The following is an 18,513-nucleotide window of genomic DNA, read 5'->3' on the forward strand; positions in this document are numbered from 1 at the left end:
GTCATAGAAGGTTTTTGTCCTTCTGGTGTGGGGAAATGTACCATGTTATTCAACCACATATGTTGTCTTAAGTGGAATAATTTATTTTTCTGAACTTTTGTCCAGAATTTGATTTGAGGAATTATTATTAACTGTGTTTGGAGGCTTCTCTAGTACATCATTTTGACTCCACCCAGGAAGAAGTAAATACCTATGTTTCCAATTTCCAGGGCAGGCAGAAGCCACAGGAGAAGCATTGAGAAAGCCTTCTCTATTTCTGCAACAAAAAGCTCACACTAAATCAATAACTTTTTTGGCCTGGAATTCCAGAGCTGCTTTATTAACCAAGAGAAAAATAGTCCAGCTATCCTCCCCACTTTAAAAAAAAAATACTTGTTTTTGTTCTAATTTTATTTGGTAAATATCTTCTTGAAATTAAATTATTTTAATGTGATATAAAGCACCATAACTAAATCTAATGTTATTTATTTTAATTAAACTTTATTTAATTTAATCTACTTAAATAGATACTTTTAATCTCTACAAGTTGTATAATTTTTCAGTTGGCTTAAGCTCTCTATTCATTCTTCTTTTCTTTTCCAATCACACGGAACACATAGCACTGCTATGTGCTGGACCTTTTGCAGACACTTCTGTGAATACCTGCTAATTCATTCAGTGACATTCCCCAAAACACTGTGTACCTTTTATGTACACTGTCAACTCTCAGTTATTATTATGCAAGTTATGGCTTCTCTGTGTTTATATCTATTTGGTTTTTATCAGTGTCAAAGGTAAAAGAATTAATATTCTCTATGCTGGCTTTGTTTCCTAAGTGAATTATCCTAGGAGATTTATCAAAGCCAAATAGCAGAGGTAATCATTTGTTAACCTTTCTGATAAGATATGCACCAGAACCTTAATTAGAGTGAAGAAAATTCTCAGTGGTCAGAGCAAATATATTGGGTGATTTTTTTTTTTTTTTTACTATGTACATACACATATTTGTTTTAGCCTTTCACAATCAACTGAAAATAAGTAAACATATATATATGGAGAGAGAGAGAGAGATCATAAATACTCTATTTTGACTGGCCCTCCCAATCCTTTCTCATTTTAATACTATTGGGATAATAGGTTTCAATTAAAGTGTCATTCTTGGAGACAATAAAGAAACAGAGCAAAAATCATACTACAGTGATAACTTAGCAGTCATCCACTTTGAAATTCATCGAATTTGATATTTGCTTCATTTTGACAAATAAAAATAAATGCTTCTGTCAGCACTTAAAGCTTGCTCAGGATATGTTGCACTTGATTGTTGTCTTGATTGAGCATTAGGGATGTGAAATTGGATATGCATATTGCCCAGCTCCTGCCACCAGTGCTGTTGCCCTCGACCATGGACATCTTTTTCCTAGTGAATGGGACATTGTACAAGACTGTTAGGATGGAGCCCATAATATCTTGGTAGACAACAGGGCTATTCTTGGAGATTGATGGAGCTGCAGCATATGGTCTTTAAGGTCAAAACAGTTGCGCTGGAATGGGCCAGCTCAGCAGAAAGAGAAGCAGGAGGAACAGGAGTAGTTTGGGTCATAGTTGTGGAAGCCCAGGAGGAAATGAAGGTGGAAATGGAGTCAGCAGCAGAAGAACCAGAACTCCTGGCAAACCAAACTTTAGTTAGTAGTCTAGCAGTGGAGAGTGTGGGACCAATGCTTCTACCTCCAGAGAGTATAAAAATCAGCTCTCCTCTTAGAAATGAGTAGACTCTAGAAGGGAGGAGGCTGGATGGACAGGCTGAAGATGATCCCTTCTGAAACCAATAAATGATGAGTACTGAGGTACCACTGTACTAATAATAGCACATTAATGTAGCACTTTATATTCTATAAAGAGTAGTGAGTACATTTGATCTCATTTCTATACCTTGCAAAGGACATATAGATTGATTGGTTGATGAATGTCAACTACCTTCAAAAGTCTTAAGACCACAAGGAAAAAGTCCTTTGTGACATTTGGAACATTGCAACATGTCGTATATTTTTAAATATATGGAACTGTCATGGCAATGGCTGATCAGAATTAGTGAAATCACTAACAAGATTTAAATACTGAGAATGATAATTTTAATGGATTTGAGACAGTAGTTAATTCCATCTGGCTCTTCTACTTATTAGGTCTCTTACTTACTAGCTTTGTCACTTGGCATAAGTCACTTTACTTCTTTAAAATTGAATTTTCTAGAGTGGAAGATGTATTTAATAATATTTCCCTATCTCATGGGTAAATTATATAACTTAGACAAATCATTTTGTAAGTTGTAAAATACTATCTCATTGTTGGGAGTTGAACCAATAAAGTCTTACTCTGATTTCCCATCATTGCAGGTAGATAGCTATGAGTTCTTTAAGTCTGTTAGCAGAATACAAGCTCTGACTTAACTTACCAATCCTGGATTTGGTGTCTTTTGTCTAAGGGCTAGATTAATTAAATTTGAATATGCTCACTATCATGTTGGCCAAAGGCTTTGAATTTTTTTTTAATCAAAATAACTCTTTAAGATCATCTCCAATATTGTAGAGGAGTTATGATCTGTGTCTGTGGAAAGAATATTCACATCAAGAAATTATAGATTCTTAGATATTAGAACAATTCTTATCATTCATCTCTTAAAGAGTAACCCAATATTAGCAGGACTGCTAATATTTTAATAAATTTCAAATCATATGCTGGAGGTTCTCTATAGAGAACAAGTTCATACATGAAGTTAATTTACTGAATCATAAAGATTTCATTCAATTAACATTTATTATGTATAGTAATTGAAAATATTTACTAAAAAAGTAGTAATACAAAATAAAAGCAGATGGTTTACACCCCCTGATCATTTAGTTTTTTATCTAATATAGTTTTATTCCTAGGAGTCCATATTTTATACCTATATTATTGACTTATTCATTTCAATATATATTATGCATGGCTTCATAGGAAGATGTTCAAGATGTTCCTCTTTCCTTTTTAAAAATAACTTATGGGATCTCCTAAATGATTTAACTTTTAAAGAAATTGATTATTACATAAAAATACATTCATAACATTTCATTGAGCATTAAATCCTAATATTAAGATATAGACTAAAAGATGATAGTCAAGCATTTCACTACTCCAATGTATCTGGAATCACATAATGTGGATATCCCCTTTATTTGTGCAATTCATTCCTTTTATTCCATCCTATGACTTTGTCCTTTTACAAGCATATATATCATCCTACATTGAACTCATCAATTATTTTACAACACAATTGCTAGTATACAAGTGTTTATTCTCTGCTTTACTGATTTTTTAGCTATTATATAGTTTAATGAAAGTTATAGATCAATACTCTGGTAGTTAATAAAGTGTTTAATTATAAGCTTAATATGTATTTTTGTGCTTTTTGATATCATGGGGGATAAATCATTTATTTAGATTTTCATATAGGTATTTTTAGCTATGTAAGGTATTGTTAAATACTTTAAAATTCTATCTTTAAAAACATTTGGTCCAAATTTTCATCCCTTTGTGTTCTTCCTGCTCCCTGCTTTAGCTCTAGTTTAATAAAATATCTAAACAAACTTATATGTGTTATGTACAATGATGGAAATGACAAAGATGATATATAAAGTATGATAGATGTCCAACATATGAAGTAATCTCTGATACCAACAAATGATCACAACAAGATAAAGATAAAAATACCAGGAATTTTGACTAAGGAATAGGTGTATAAAACATATTATGCAAGCTCCCTGGCTTTGTGCTAGTTCCTGCTAGCAAAAGTTCAGTTCATTTTAGAATATTGCAAAAAACTCTTTTATTTTTTTGCACAATAATTCCTAGTCTTAGATTATACTTCTAACCTCACAAAGACATCTAATTCATACCTTTCATCATGAGTATAATCAGACAAGAAAGTATGAATGCCTTGCTGTAAATTTACTGTTTTCTTCACAGATAGGTTAAGCTAGTCATGCCATCAAAATATATGAAGGGGCATCTTCCAAGTTGGCCCAGAATTCCATGTTTTCATTCATAAAAACCACCACATCTCACCTTGGAGCATATTCCCGGTTCTTTTTAGAGAGTTTAATTGTAAAAATTGTATTTATTGTCTTCCCTTCTGTCCTACATCTTTTTAAAGTAGAAAATAATGAGTTATGGAATGGTATTAATGTATGTTTGCTACAAATGTTGTACACAAAATGAAGAGATTTTTATTATGAAATGAACAGAAGGCCCTCTATAAGTTTTCTTTTATAGAATGACAAAATTTGGAATTTAAATTTCCTTAATCCAAGCATTCATTCACTGTGATGACTGCGTATTTAAAATCAGCCGGAGTCAGGAATTCAGGTTAAGGGAAAAATCTTCAATCTTTATTGAAGTGAAGAGGTGAAAAAAGATTGCGATAGCAATATGGGCAGCTGCAACAGGAAGCCAGCTAGCAGAGGGGGATTGGAGATAAAGGGCCATAGCAATGGCAATGCGAGCAGCTGTGTCAAGACGCCAGCCAGCAGTCTCTCCTTCTGCTTCCCTTCCCTCTCCCTTGCCTCCACCCACCAAAAACATCATTTCCTATACAACACATCAGGACTTGCACAAAGAATGGGCAGGGGCCATTCTTTCTCCAAGCATATATATTAATAGAGTATGGTCCAATTACTATTTATCCTCACATGCTTGGGACCTCAGTGCATCAACTCAAGCCTCAGCCCATTACAATTCACATATATACATTCATTCATGCATACATGCATCGATCTATACATCCATCCATCTATATATGTATTGAAACTGAGGTCTATAAAGTTTATCTCAGACAAGGTCACACAGATAAAAAAATAGGACAGCAAAGATTTTAATTCAGTTTTAGTGATTGGAAAAGTGTTATACAGATAAAAAAGGAAAGGAAAGATTTGAATATTTAACTATTACTCATCATTAATAATTAATTAATAATTAAATGATATTTAATTATAATTAATAATTAAATAAAAATTTAAATAATTACAATTATGGCTTAAATTAGATTTGAGATTCTTCCTGAAAAAGATTTGGATAATCTAAAAGAGAAAGAGCTTATTGTCCCCCCCAAAACAATATCTTGGTCACAAAAACTATCAACCAGTAAAAGGCAGAGAAAAAAAGAGAAGTAATTGTAGGTGATTCTCAGGTTCAGTGCTCTGGCAACTTTTTGTTGACATGATAACAATATGTTATTGCCACTCCAGGCATCATCTTTATTATCCTTAGTTCTACCTCCAGTGGAAACAAACTCTATTTATGCAATTTCAGGTAATATTTCCCTTATCTTTCCTTGAACTTGACTTCCATATCCCCTTTATATATTATTTTTTTCCCATTAAAATGTAAGTTCTTTGATGGAAGCCACTGTGTGTATTTGTAATGCTTAACCCCCATAAGGCCAAAGTAAGAGCAATGGGTCAAAGTTTAAAAGATGAAAATTTAGGGTTATTTCCAGGGGAAAAAAAGCAAAAAACAAACAAAAACCAGTCCCTAACAATAAAAATAGATACTTTGAGAGATACTTAGTTCCCTCAGAGATTATTGAGCAGATAATGGTCAGCATTATTTTGTGAGCTCCCCAAAGCCAGAGGTAGTGTAGTTCTATTCTTTGTGTCCTAACTCCTTAGCATTGTGCTCTGAAGGTATTGTTGCTATTGTGGTAGTTGAGTCATTTTTCAATTGCATCTGACTCTTCATGATCCCATTTGCTGTTTTTTTGTTTGTTTGTTTGTTTGTTTGTTTGTTTTTTAGCAAAGATACTGGACTGTTTTACTATTTGCACTTAATAAGTGCTTATGGAATGACTGACTTAACAGTGGGGATTCCCTTCCCTACATCCCTTGCACTAAATGGATATTAAGGTACTATTCGGGCAACTTTCAAGTCATATAAATCTGTAACTTTGTACTTTTGCTTTCTTTTTACCTTGAAAAAGCAGGTTCTTATTTTTTAAATTATATTATTTTGGAGATTTTTGTACATATACTATTCTGGTTATAAGTTTCACTATGCCAGATAAATTGGAAATACACTTTTCACATTTTTTTCCCATTAAAATCTGCAGTTTTTCAGTTCTAAGATTTTTTTCTGATGGTTATCAGATTGAAGATAGGCTCCCATAAACAGATTTAGTTCTTCTTTAAGGAGGATTTCCTAGTTGACTTTTAGTAAAACAAAGTTAAAACAATGTTTTCCTTCTAACCTACTATAACTCTTTATACTTTCTTTTTAAAGACAAATCATTGAGTCTTTTATCTTGTTTCTTCACAAATAGTGGGCTAGGAATATAAGAGTAAACTAGAGAATATCAGTAAGATCTAAACAAGCATCATTTTACCACAAAGATGTGTGATTTACTCCCACTTCCCCAAATCACCTGCAATCACCACCACCACCACAAAATCCTTGATTCCAGATCAAAATTAATTGTTCAAATATGTCATATTTAATAATTTCCTGTAGTCATATAAAGTCCAAAAAAAAATCAGATATATGATGTGTGTTTGTATATAAGGGACAGGTGGTAAGAAAAGTGGTAGATTTTGCGTCAGAATACCCAGTTTGAATTTAGACATGTAATTTACATTTGTGTGACCTGAGGCAAATCATTTAACTTTAGGAGGTGGGATTAGTAAGGGGACTCAGTTTCTTTATAGATCAAATTAAAAGTTTCTACTTCTATAAGTGTAAACTTTGTGGATCTGAAATTGACAAGCAGTGATTCATATGAAAGATCCCAGGATTTGGGGTCAGAGGTTGTGAGTTGAAATTCTAACCTCGCTCTTCATGAACTCTTTGACCATGGATACATATAATGATTTCTCAGCCTCATTTCTTCCAATCTCAAATGAAAGACTTAGAAAAGGTAATCTCTGAGTTCCCTTTGAATTCTAAATGTATAATTCTGTGATCTTTTTGGTGAGGTGATATCACAAAATTTTATTTAGCTTAACTCTTCTTCTACATTGATAAGTTTTAGCATTGTGCACATATTCTTAGCTTTAATGTTGAAATTCTTTGACTATGCCATAGGTAGTCTTTGTGATGCAAATTAACTGAACAGATATCTATCATCTCCCTGCTGTGTGCAAAACAGTTTTGGATAACAGGAAGGGGGTGAGATCTGGGGACATGTAGGAATAGACTAAGGTTCTGAAACATTATGGCATTTAAGGAAATCTCTTTATCAAGTACATCAAAATTCTCCTATAAATTATGTCAGAGGTAAGTATGGGATACTTGATACATATGTGACTTGTCTAGGGTCACACAGATAATAGGTGTCAGAATCAGGAATACTGAATCCAGATCTTTCTGATAGGCAGCCCCATAGTTAATTAGCTATTAATTGTATGCATCTAATAAATTGTTAATTTTATTAATTACAAGTAGCATTCCATATTAAAATTTTAGTAATAATATTTTATATTCACTAGTCACATTATTTTAATTATTTTTCCTTATACTAAGTAACAAATTGGTAGAATCAGAGTTATTGTTAACAAAAAAGAAATAGTCATTCCTTTCAGAAAAGCTCCAATTGATACAGGAAATTAAAGGTCTGCAAAATACTGTCTTCACTACAATTTTGGGAAATTGTTGCATGACCTTGAGTGAGCATCTTCTATTTGGTTTACTTTCCCTAACTGTAAAATGAGGATAAAAATATCATTTTTCACTTAGGGGATGTGTTTTTAGAATCAAACAAAAATCAAATATTTGTAAAGCACTTTGAAAATTTTAAAATACTAGATAATTGTTATTATTAGTATTACTATTATTATTGAATGGGCAGTAAAAATCCTAATCTTTAAAGTTCATTGTTGTTCTTCAATCTCAAAGAGGACCTTGGCATCAGGAAGGTGATGTAATAACTTATAAATGAATTGACTTAAGTGAGGGAGAGCTCTGCAAAATCACAGGCAACACAGTTCAAATTTATTTATGAATTAATTTACAGAACTAATATCATTATACTTTACCAAGATGTCTTGGTAATAACTCAGTCCTCCTATAAAGTGGTATTAAGAAACTCAATGAGTTTCCATTATGGTTCTTGGTCATTTGTATCTGATTCTTCATGACTAAGAGCTTTTTGTTTGAAAAGATACTAGAGTAGTTTATGATTTCCTTCTCCAATAGGTTAAATGATTTAGCCAGTGTCACACAGCTAGTAAGTATCTGAGGTCAGATTTGTTAAGTCAGGTGAGCTATATAGTTGCATATTAATTTAGTAGATAGAAGTTAAGATTGAATATACTAGTTTTTCTGAAACATTTTTAGCTCTTTTAGTTCCTGAAAACAGCCATAATAATTTCTCCATATACATGTGATTAGATTTTCAAAGGTTCAGATAGCTAGGCCCTTAAAACAGGATAATCTCCATTGGACATAGCATGGCACTTCTATTTATCAAAGGGGAAAACATAGTGAGGTAGTTACCTTTATAGAGGAAGAGAAAAGGTTCCTTGCAATCTGATTTCTTTGCTTGTGGAGACAAAATATATGCCCCAGAAGATTCAAAAGCTGCCAAAAATGTCAAGAAGCACATATGTTTCTGGAGGTCAGAAAGGCCTTTTTTCTTTTTCTTTATTTCTTTTTAAGTATTGTGAGTTGTTCTTTTTAGTCAACACTGTGAATGCTGCTTTGAATTCTCCATTTAAATAGAAATGAATAGGATGTTTGTATAGACTTGGACTGTAGCTGTATGCTATGTGAAATCTCTTGGTGACCACATAATGGGGCTGGTATTTACCTGTAAAATCTTTAAAAAACAAGCTTACGTTAAGACCTACTTTTAGAATGAGCAGAAAAGACTGGACTCATCTACAATCCTTCTTTTGTGTAAGTATTCTGACACCAAATACTGACTGATAATCAGGTACTATCTGGTAATCATCATTTTTATTTTCTGTTTTAAGCTGCTTGCAATTACTTCCTTGAACAAGTAGATAATTTTTAAAAAACTAGGGGCTATTTGATCTTCTCCTTAGAGAGGCTAGAGGAGTGGGAAAAAAAAAAAAACAGCTTAGTTATAATTTTAAATGATCAGCAATGAAGCAAAAGTAGCCCCAGATAAATTCACTTTAAATTTCAAAATAGTGGTTCAGAAAGTACCATTTACCAATTCTGCATGTATATATACATATATATATATATATATATATTTCAAATATTCACAAGTTTAAAAAGTTTCAAAAAGGGAACAGGACAAAAAATTCTAGAGCCTACTTGATTGGTTTGTTGACTTGTTTCAAAGAGCTTATTTCAGAGTAAGTTCATGTTCCTGCCAAAAATATCTTGAGAGGTTATCAGTGGAGTCTTACATCTTGGACTTTACTCTGAAAAGGAAAAAAAAAAAACTGTCAGTCAACTAATCTCACTTCCTAAATCTTAAAATTTAAAATATTAATAGAATTTTTTGAAATCTCAGATCTTTTTCAAGATATATATAAAAATTCTTATAACTACCTCCCCAAAAGAAAATGATTATCCCAAGGAATAAGATGTATGTAATTCAGCATTAGGTGTTATATTTGGACAGAATTTTATTATATCTATACATTGTATTTCTTTATATTGTTGCTGTCATATATATTGTTCTTTTTGGCTTTATTTTGATGTCATACAAGTCTTTTTATGTCAGGATAATAGAACTAAAGATGAAAGGAAGATAAAAAGTCATGCAGCTCAACCTTCCTTTTCAGAATGGCAAAACTGAGGGCCTCTTCCCTTCTTCCTTTATACTACTTAATTGATGATGTCCTCAATTTGCATGGACTTTTGTATTGTCTCTATGCTGATGAGTCTCAAAACTTCCTACTGATTTTCAATCTTGCATCTCCTACTGCCTTTAAGATACTTGGAGTTGAATGTCCAGTAAATATCTTAAGCCCCACATGGATAAAACAGAACTCATTATCTTTTCCCTTCAGCTTACCATTATTGTTGTTCATAATTCCTTTTCAAAGAGGTCCAGTGACATTATGTGATATCTTGATTTGTCCTTGAATTGGATTTAAGTGAAGTAGAGCTGCACAAAATTGTTAACGTCACTTTCTCTTCCAGAGTTATTGAAGTCTAGGGGCAACACTAAAGTCAGAACAACTGATGATATCCTGGGATGCAGTGGATGACCTTTCCAGTTTCAAAGTATGACAGAACTCTAAGCACTCCGTAGAACCTGCTTCAGCTGTCTGTCTTCATGTCCATTGCAACAAATTGTTCTCATCCATCCAGTCTGTTTGAAGAAATTTTCACATACTTGGGGTAGACATTCTCCTAACAATAAATTTGAGGCCTGTCAGTTATTCTCAAATTGATTTAGTTCAAGTTTTGAGATGTTTTATCTGTGTGTGACAGCTGAACAAGGCAGAGCTTCTTAGAACCATAGGGGAGAGTTGGGTGAAGTTGAACACCAAAGGTAGATGAACAGTTCTGGAAAAGGCTCAACAAGGGCCTCACAGCAAAAGTGCTAGTACTCAATGAACACCTCACCCTTTGCTTACTGAAGAGGATAACACCATCCATCAGCCCTAGATATCATCCTCAAGTCAATTTTTTGTTAAGTCTTGTCAATTTTACATTTTTAATATTTTTTTCCTCTTTTGCCACTTCATTTCACATATAGATTCTTGAAATTGCCTACTGTTTGGTCCTCATGCCTTAAGTCTCTCCTCACTTCAAGCCATCACATTCAACCATTACAGGTGATTTTCCTAAAGTTCAGGTCTGATGAGAACTATTTGTTCCACTAAAAGTGGTCTCTTTACTGTTCTAAGGACAAAACACTCCATATCTCAGGCTTGGCTACTCCTCATGCCTACGATATTCTCCTTCCTCATCTCTGCCTGCTGGCTTCCTTGTCTCTTCAAGTCCTAACTAAAATCCCTTTTTTAAAAAGAAGTCTTTTCTAAATCCCTTTAATTATATTTAATTTCCTGTTAATTATTTCCTATGCATCCTGTATTTATTTAGCTTACTGCTATATATGTACTTGTCTTATTCCTTTTTATACTGTGAGCTCCTTGATAACAGGAGTTCTTTTCTTCTTCTTCTTCCTTTTTTTCTTCTTCCCTTTTTCTTTTTCCATTTTATCTTCCTACATCTTCCTTTTTACTGAAATTTGTGACTGTCTGAAAAGTTCTTTGATATAAGTTAGTCTTTCGAGTAATATATATAGGATACAGACCTATATTACTAAAATAAGTTGATAAGTTAAGCATTTATGTTTAATTCATAATACTTTATAATTGGTGATTTAAAAGACAAATAAAAGCTGAAATCTTCTCTGAAGCTTATATTCTGGTGATTACATATAAGAGATCTTTTTTCAGAGACATCTAGTGCTTTCCCTCTGTTGATTATCTCATTTATAGTCTATTTGCATGTAGCTATTGGAATATTGTCTCCATGATTAGACTCTGAACTCCTTGAGAATGGGGACTTTTAAAATTTAACTTAATTCTTGTCTTTCTTTGTAAGATTAGCATTCATCATAATGGCAATTATATGTTAAGTACATAATAAATACTTATTGACTGGCTGGCTTACTGAGATAAAGTTAGAAAGGGAAAACAGGGTGAAATTACGAAAGACCTCCAATGGCATGTCAGGATTTTTTTTTCCTTTAGTAGACAATGGAAAATAATAGATACTTTTAAGGAAAGGAAGTATATTATCAGACATAAGCATTAAGACAATCTCTCCACAGTCTCTAGAATAGAGCAAAGAGAGATTGGGAGCAAAGAGTTCTATCAGAAAGTTATTACAATATCCCTCTTGAGAGGTAATAAAAACTAAGAGTAAGATAGTAAGAGTGAAAGAAATAAGAAGGTGACAGAGATTGGGACAGATAGTGCTTCTCTAATGTGATTATACTTTAAAGATTCCTTTGTGTGTTTGTGTGCACATGCACACGTGCGCATGCAATATCTGCTTTGTGGAACAACTGGTAGCTATCATTTACAAATTTTAGTCTTAAAAATCTGCTTATTGGAAATATTTCCCTTAAGATTTGTTTAGATTTTTAGCTGAAGAACTGTGATAAGCTGGAAATACTGGCTCATAATCATTAGGATTATGAGATCTCAGATTGCTACCATAAAATATGGGACATCCAGTGGAAATTTATAAAGGCAGTTCCCCAAAGGGTATATTAAAATAATTTTCCTTCCATGATTGTAATATTACATCATATTCCCTAATTTCCTCATCTATCAAGATAAGAGCCAAATGACTAAAATTGTGAATGAGAAATATTTCTTATAATTCTCTGAACTATTAGAATTCACCTTGAATAGCAATTTCTAACATGTGAATTATCCAGATGTATAGATAGATAAGATTGTATTACTATCAGAATTTTACCAAAAATTATTTTTCCTATTATTTCCATACTAATGCATGTTCTTAATAAGAATAATATTAGGAAAAATAAACCAATGTGGCAAGCATATTGATACAATATTAAGCTATTGTATTTCTTTATAAAATAGATGAAATGATTTGTAGTAATTTGCATAAAGATTAGGCTAATGAATTAAAAAATGTTTAATTTATAGTTCTATATCTCATAGCAATTCAATGTTAAAAAAGTAATATTTTGTTTTAAGGATTTGATATTTCATTGAAGATTTCATATCTACAATAACATCTTTAAAATCATAGCATTATTTGAATTTGTAATGCATGTTTCTGTAGGGCTGGAACCAATTACCAAATTTTATATTATCATAACTTCAAATAATTGAAAGTTGAATAATATCAGCAACCATTTCAGGACAATGCATTTCACATTAACTGGGACCTCACTATATTTTTTGAAGCATATTTTGTTATTGTTCCATTAGTTTTGGTTTTGGTTTCTTTTGTTTCTCAGAGACAACATGGCAAAGTACATAGAAATCCTGCTTTGAGGTCAGAAAGTCGTGATTTCAGGTCTGGTTTAATTGACCCCAGGCTAGGATTTTTACCCCCAGATAACAACTTTATTCCTTTCCCTAGAAAAATCTCTAAAACTATAAACTGAAAAACACATGCAGATTTGTTTTGGTGTAGAGAGTCCCCATCCCTGGGCATTCATTATACTAATGAAATTATAGATTGAACAGTCAACCAGCATAGTTGGTCTGAATATAAACTCTAAACCATTGTCCAAATAATCTCTTATAGATTTGGCCAAGTAGCTTTCAATGACTTCTTATTCTCTACAAACACAGTTCCTTGCATTTAAAATCTCTAACAATCACGTAACACTCTGTCTTTCCAGTTTTATCTGAGGATTTGGCTCCATCAACTCTAGGCTCTAGCCAAATGCATCTTAGGCCCTTGAACATGTCCTAGTTTTCCAGCCAACATGCTTTGCCTCATTCTGTTTTTATCACTCAATGTGCTACCACTCTCTCTTATTGGCTGAATTCTTACCCTTCATTTTAAAGTCAATAAAAATGACACTCCTTCAAAGAAATCTTCAGTAACAAGCTTCACCATAAGTTGTCCCATGGAATGCTTTGCACTATACTTTTCTGTTGTGCTTGTATGCTATTCTGCCCTCCCCCCCCCTTTTATCTATCTATCTTTCTATCTATCCTCATTTGTGGAGTTCAAGAGGGACAAATTCTAAGTTTACCCAAACTTTATCTCTTACAGAGATAAGCATTATTTGATATGCAAATGATGTAATGCATTTTAATGAAAACTATTGACTAATTTGATTTTGAGATTTTCAGGCAATTTCATCTTAACTTGAATAGGTATCATTTTAAAAAAAGACAACCAGGTGTCAAGCATTAGAGATTTTAAAAATTATTGAATTAAAAAAGAATTAAGCTAAATTGTAAGGAAGATGTATGCTTTATTCTCTCCAAAAAAAAAAAGATATAACATTTACAACAACATTCACAGTGTCCTAAATGTAGAGGTGGAAGGAACTTTAGAGACCATTATAAACAATTCTCTTGTTTTCCAAATAAGACTACTAAGACACAGAGAGGATAAGAAACTTGTTTCTGCATAGTTAGTGACTGAGGCAAAATTCAAATTCTTATTCTTTTTTTTTTATAGCTTTTTTATTTACAAGATATATGCAGGGATAATTTTTTAGCAATGACATTGCAAAACCTTTTGTTGCAACTTTTCCTCTCCTTTCCCCCACCCCTTTACCCAGATGGCAGGTTGACAAATACATATTAAATATCTTAGAGTATAAGTTAAATATAATATATGTATACATGTCCAAACAGTTATTTTGCTGTACAAAAAGATTTGGACTTTGAAATAGTGTACAATAGCCTGTAAAGGAAGTCAAAAATGCAGACAGACAAAAATAGAGGTATTTGGAATTGTATGTAGTGGTTCATAGTCATCTCCCAGAGTTCTTTTGCTGGGTGTAGCTGGTTCAATTCATTACTGCTCTATTGGAACTGATTTGGTTCATCTCATTGTTGAATATGGCCATATCCATCAGAATTGATCATCATATAGTATTGTTGTTGAAGTAGATAATGATCTCCTGGTCCTGCTCATTTCACTCAACATCAGTTCATATAAGTCTCTCCAGGCCTTTCTGAAATAATCCTGCTGGTCATTTCTTATAGAACAATAATATTCCATAATATTACTATACAACAATTTATTCAGCCATTCTCCAATGGATGGCCATCCACAGTTTCCAGTATCTAACCACTACAAAGAGGGCTGCCACAAACATTCTTGCACATACAGCTTCCTTTCCCTTGTTTAAAATCTCTTTGGGATATAAGCACAGCAGGAATACTGATGGATCAAAGGACATAACACAGTTTGATAACTTTTTAAGCATGTTCCAAATTGCTCTTCAGAATGGCTGGATGTATTCACAATTTCACCAACAATGTATCAGTGTCCCAGTTTTCCCACATCCCCTCTAATATTCCATATTATCTTTCCCTGTCATTCTAGCCAGTCTGATAGGTGTGTAGTGGTATCTAAGAGTGTTCTTAATTTGCATTTCTCTGATGAATAATTATTTGGAGCATCTTTTCATATGGCTAGAAATAGTTTTAATTTCTTCATCTGAGAATTGTCTATTCATATCTTTGACCATTTATCAATTGGAGAATGGCTTGATTTCTTATAAATTAGAGTCAATTCTCTATATATTTTGGAAATGAGACCTTTATCAGAACCTTTGACTGTAAAACGTTTTCCCAGTTTATTGCTTCCCTTCTAATCTTGTCTGCATTACTTATGTTTGTACAAAAACTTTTCAATTTGATATAATCAAAATTTTCTATTTTGTGATCATTGATGATTTCTAGTTCTTCTTTGGTCATAAATTCCTTCCTCTTTTACAGTCTGAGGGGTAAACTATCCTATGTTCTTCTAATTTATTTATAATCTCATTCTTTATTTTGACCTTATCTTGGTCTACAGTGTTAAGTGTGGGTAAATGCCTAGTTTCTGCCATACTAATTTCCAATTTTCTCAGCAGTTTTTGTCAAACAGTGAGTTTTTATCCCAAAAGATGGGGTCTTTGGGTTTGTCAAACAGTAGATTATTAAAGTTATTGACTGTTTTGTCCTTTGAACCTAACCTATTCCACTGATCAACTAATCTATTTTTTAGCCAACACCAAATGATTTTGGTAATCTCTGCTTTATAATATAGTTTTAGATCTGGTGCAGCTAGGGCACCTTCATTTGATTTTTTTTTTTCATTAATTTTCTTGAAATTCTTGACCCTATGAACTTTGTTGCTATTTTTTCTAGGTCATTAAAAGTTTTTTTTTTTTTTTTTTGGCAATCTGATTGGTATAACATCAAATAAATAGATTAATTTAGGGAGTATTGCCATCTTTATGATATTTGCTCACCTTATCCATGAGCATTTAATATTTTTCCAATTGGTTAGATCTGACTTTATTTGTGTAGAAAGTGTTTTGTAGTTCTGCTCATATAGTTTCTTATTTTTCCCTTGGCAGATAGATTCCTAAATATTTTATACTATCAGTAGTTACTTTAAATGGAATTTTTCTTTTAACTCTAGCTGTTGGATTTTGTTAGTGATATATAAGAATGCTGATGATTTGTGTGGGTTTATTTTGTATCCTGCAACTTTGCTAAAGGTGTGGATTATTTCTAATAGCTTTTTAGTAGCATCTCTGGGGTTCTCTAAATAGACTATCATATCATCAGCAAAGAGTGATAATTTGGTTTCCTCATTACCTACTCTAATTCCTTTAATCTCTTTCTCAACTCTTATTGCCAAAGCTAGCATTTCTAATACAATATTGAATAGTAATGGTGATACTGGGCATCCTTGTTTCACTCCTGATCTTATTGGGAATGGTTCCAGTTTATTCCCATTATATATAATGCTTACTGATGATTTTAAATAGATCGTACTGATTATGTTAAGGAAAAATCCATTTATTCCTATACTCTCAAGTGTTTTGAATAGGAATAGGAATTGGATTTTATCAAATGCTTTTTCTGCATCTATTGAGATGATCATATGGTTTTTATTAATTGTTTATTAATATGGTCAATTATACTAATAGTTTTCCTAATATTGAATCAGACCTGCATTCCTGGTATAAATCCTACTTGATCATAGTGTATTATCCTAGGGATGATTTTCTGTAGTCTTTTTGCTAATATCTGATTTAAGATTTTAGCATCAATATTCATTAGGGAAATTGGTCTATAATTTTCTTTCTCTGTTTTCAACCTACCTGGTTTAGGTATCAGGTCTGTATCTGTGGCTGTGTCATAAAAGGAATTTTATAGGACTCCTTTATTCCTTAATTTTTTCAAATAGTTTACATAGCATTGAGGCTAATTGTTCTTTAAATGTTTGGTAGAATTCACATGTAAATCCATCTGGTCCTGGGGATTTTTCTTAGGGAGTTGATTAATAGATTGTTCTATTTCTTTTTCTGAAATGGGACTATTTAAGCAATTTACTTCCTCCTCTGTTAATCTGGGAAGCCTATATTTTTTGAGGTAGTCATCCATTTCACTTAAGTTATTAAATTTATTGGCATAAAGTTGGGCAAAGTAACTCCTTATATTAGAGCAATAGCTCTAATTTCGTCCTTATTTGGTGGAAAGTTCTCCCTTTTCATTTTTAAGACTAACAATTTGATTTTCCTCTTTCCTTTTTCTAATCAGATTTACCAAAGGTTTATCTTTTTTATTGTTTTTTTTTTCCATAAAATCAACTCTTAGTTTTATTAATTCAATAGTTTTTTTTTACTTTCAATATTATTAATTTCTTCTTTTAATTTTAGAATTTCAAGTTTAGTATTTGATTGAGGAGTTTTAATTTGATCTTTTTCTAGCTTTTTAAGTTGCAAGCCCAATTCATTGATCTTCTCTTTCTCTATTTTATTCAAGTAAACCTCTAAAAATATAAAATTTCCCCTTATTACCACTTTGGCTGCATCCCACAAATTTTGGTATGATGTCTCATCATTGTCATTATTTTGAGTGAAATTATTAACTGTATCTATAATTTGCTGTTTCACCCAATCATTCTTTAAGATGAGATTATTTAGTTTTCAATTACTTTTTTGGTCTGTTTACCCCTAACATTTTGTTGAATGTAGTTTTTATTGCATCGTGATCTGTAAAGAAAGCATTTACTATTTCTGCCTTCCTGCATTTAATTTTGAGTTCTTTATGTCCTAATATATGGTCAATTCTTGTATCGGTTCCATGAACTGCTGAGAAGAAAGTATACTCTTTCCTGTCACCATTTGGTTTTCTCCAAAGATCTATCATATCTAATTTTTCTAATATTCTATTTACCACTTTAATTTCTTTCTTATTTGTTTTGTGCTTTGATTTATCCAATTCTGAGAATACAAAGTTGAGATCTCCCATTATTATAGTTTTGCTGTCTATTTCTTCTTGCAATTCTTTTAACTTTTCCTTTAGGAAGTTAGATGATATACCACTTGGTTCATATATGTTTAGTACTGATATTGCGTCATTGTCTATGTTACCCTTTAGTAAGATATAGTGCCCTTCCTTATCTCTTTTCATTAGATCAATTTTTGCTTTTGCTTGATCTGTGATCAGGATGGCTACCTCTGCTTTTTTGACTTCACCAGAAGCATAATACATTCTGCTCTAGCCTTTTACTTTTACTGTGTATGTATCTCCTTGCTTTAAATGTGTTTAAATATGTAAAACATATTGTAGGGTTCTGAATTTTGATCCAGTCTGCTATCTTCCTCTCCTTTATGAGAGAGTTCATCCCATTCACATTTATGATTTAAATTACTAATTCTATATTTCCTGCCATTTTATTATCCCCAGATTATGCTTTTCTTTTTCTTGCCTCCCCTTACTCCCTTTCCCAGTATTAAATTTATGGGCCCCACTTGCTTCACGCAGTGATTTCGGTCTGTACTGAGTCACTTCCGGTTTTGGGTGGGTATAGCCAGATCTTGTTAGGTTATGGCATTTTTTAGAG

At 32.4% G+C, this 18,513-nt stretch overlaps 1 protein-coding gene and 1 pseudogene across 2 annotated transcripts in view; both read left to right on the top strand.

Annotated features, from left to right (window-relative positions):
- GALNTL6 (polypeptide N-acetylgalactosaminyltransferase like 6) overlaps window positions 1-18,513 on the top strand; it is a 1,500,784-nt gene that overhangs the window by 380,745 nt on the left and 1,101,526 nt on the right. The gene's annotated exons all lie outside the window — the stretch shown is intronic.
- Window positions 1,479-18,513, top strand: part of LOC127540596 (stress-70 protein, mitochondrial-like) — a 90,668-nt pseudogene continuing 73,633 nt past the window's right edge.

The sequence above is a fragment of the Antechinus flavipes genome, chromosome 6, assembly GCF_016432865.1.
Source record: "Antechinus flavipes isolate AdamAnt ecotype Samford, QLD, Australia chromosome 6, AdamAnt_v2, whole genome shotgun sequence".
Taxonomy (NCBI): domain Eukaryota; kingdom Metazoa; phylum Chordata; class Mammalia; order Dasyuromorphia; family Dasyuridae; genus Antechinus; species Antechinus flavipes.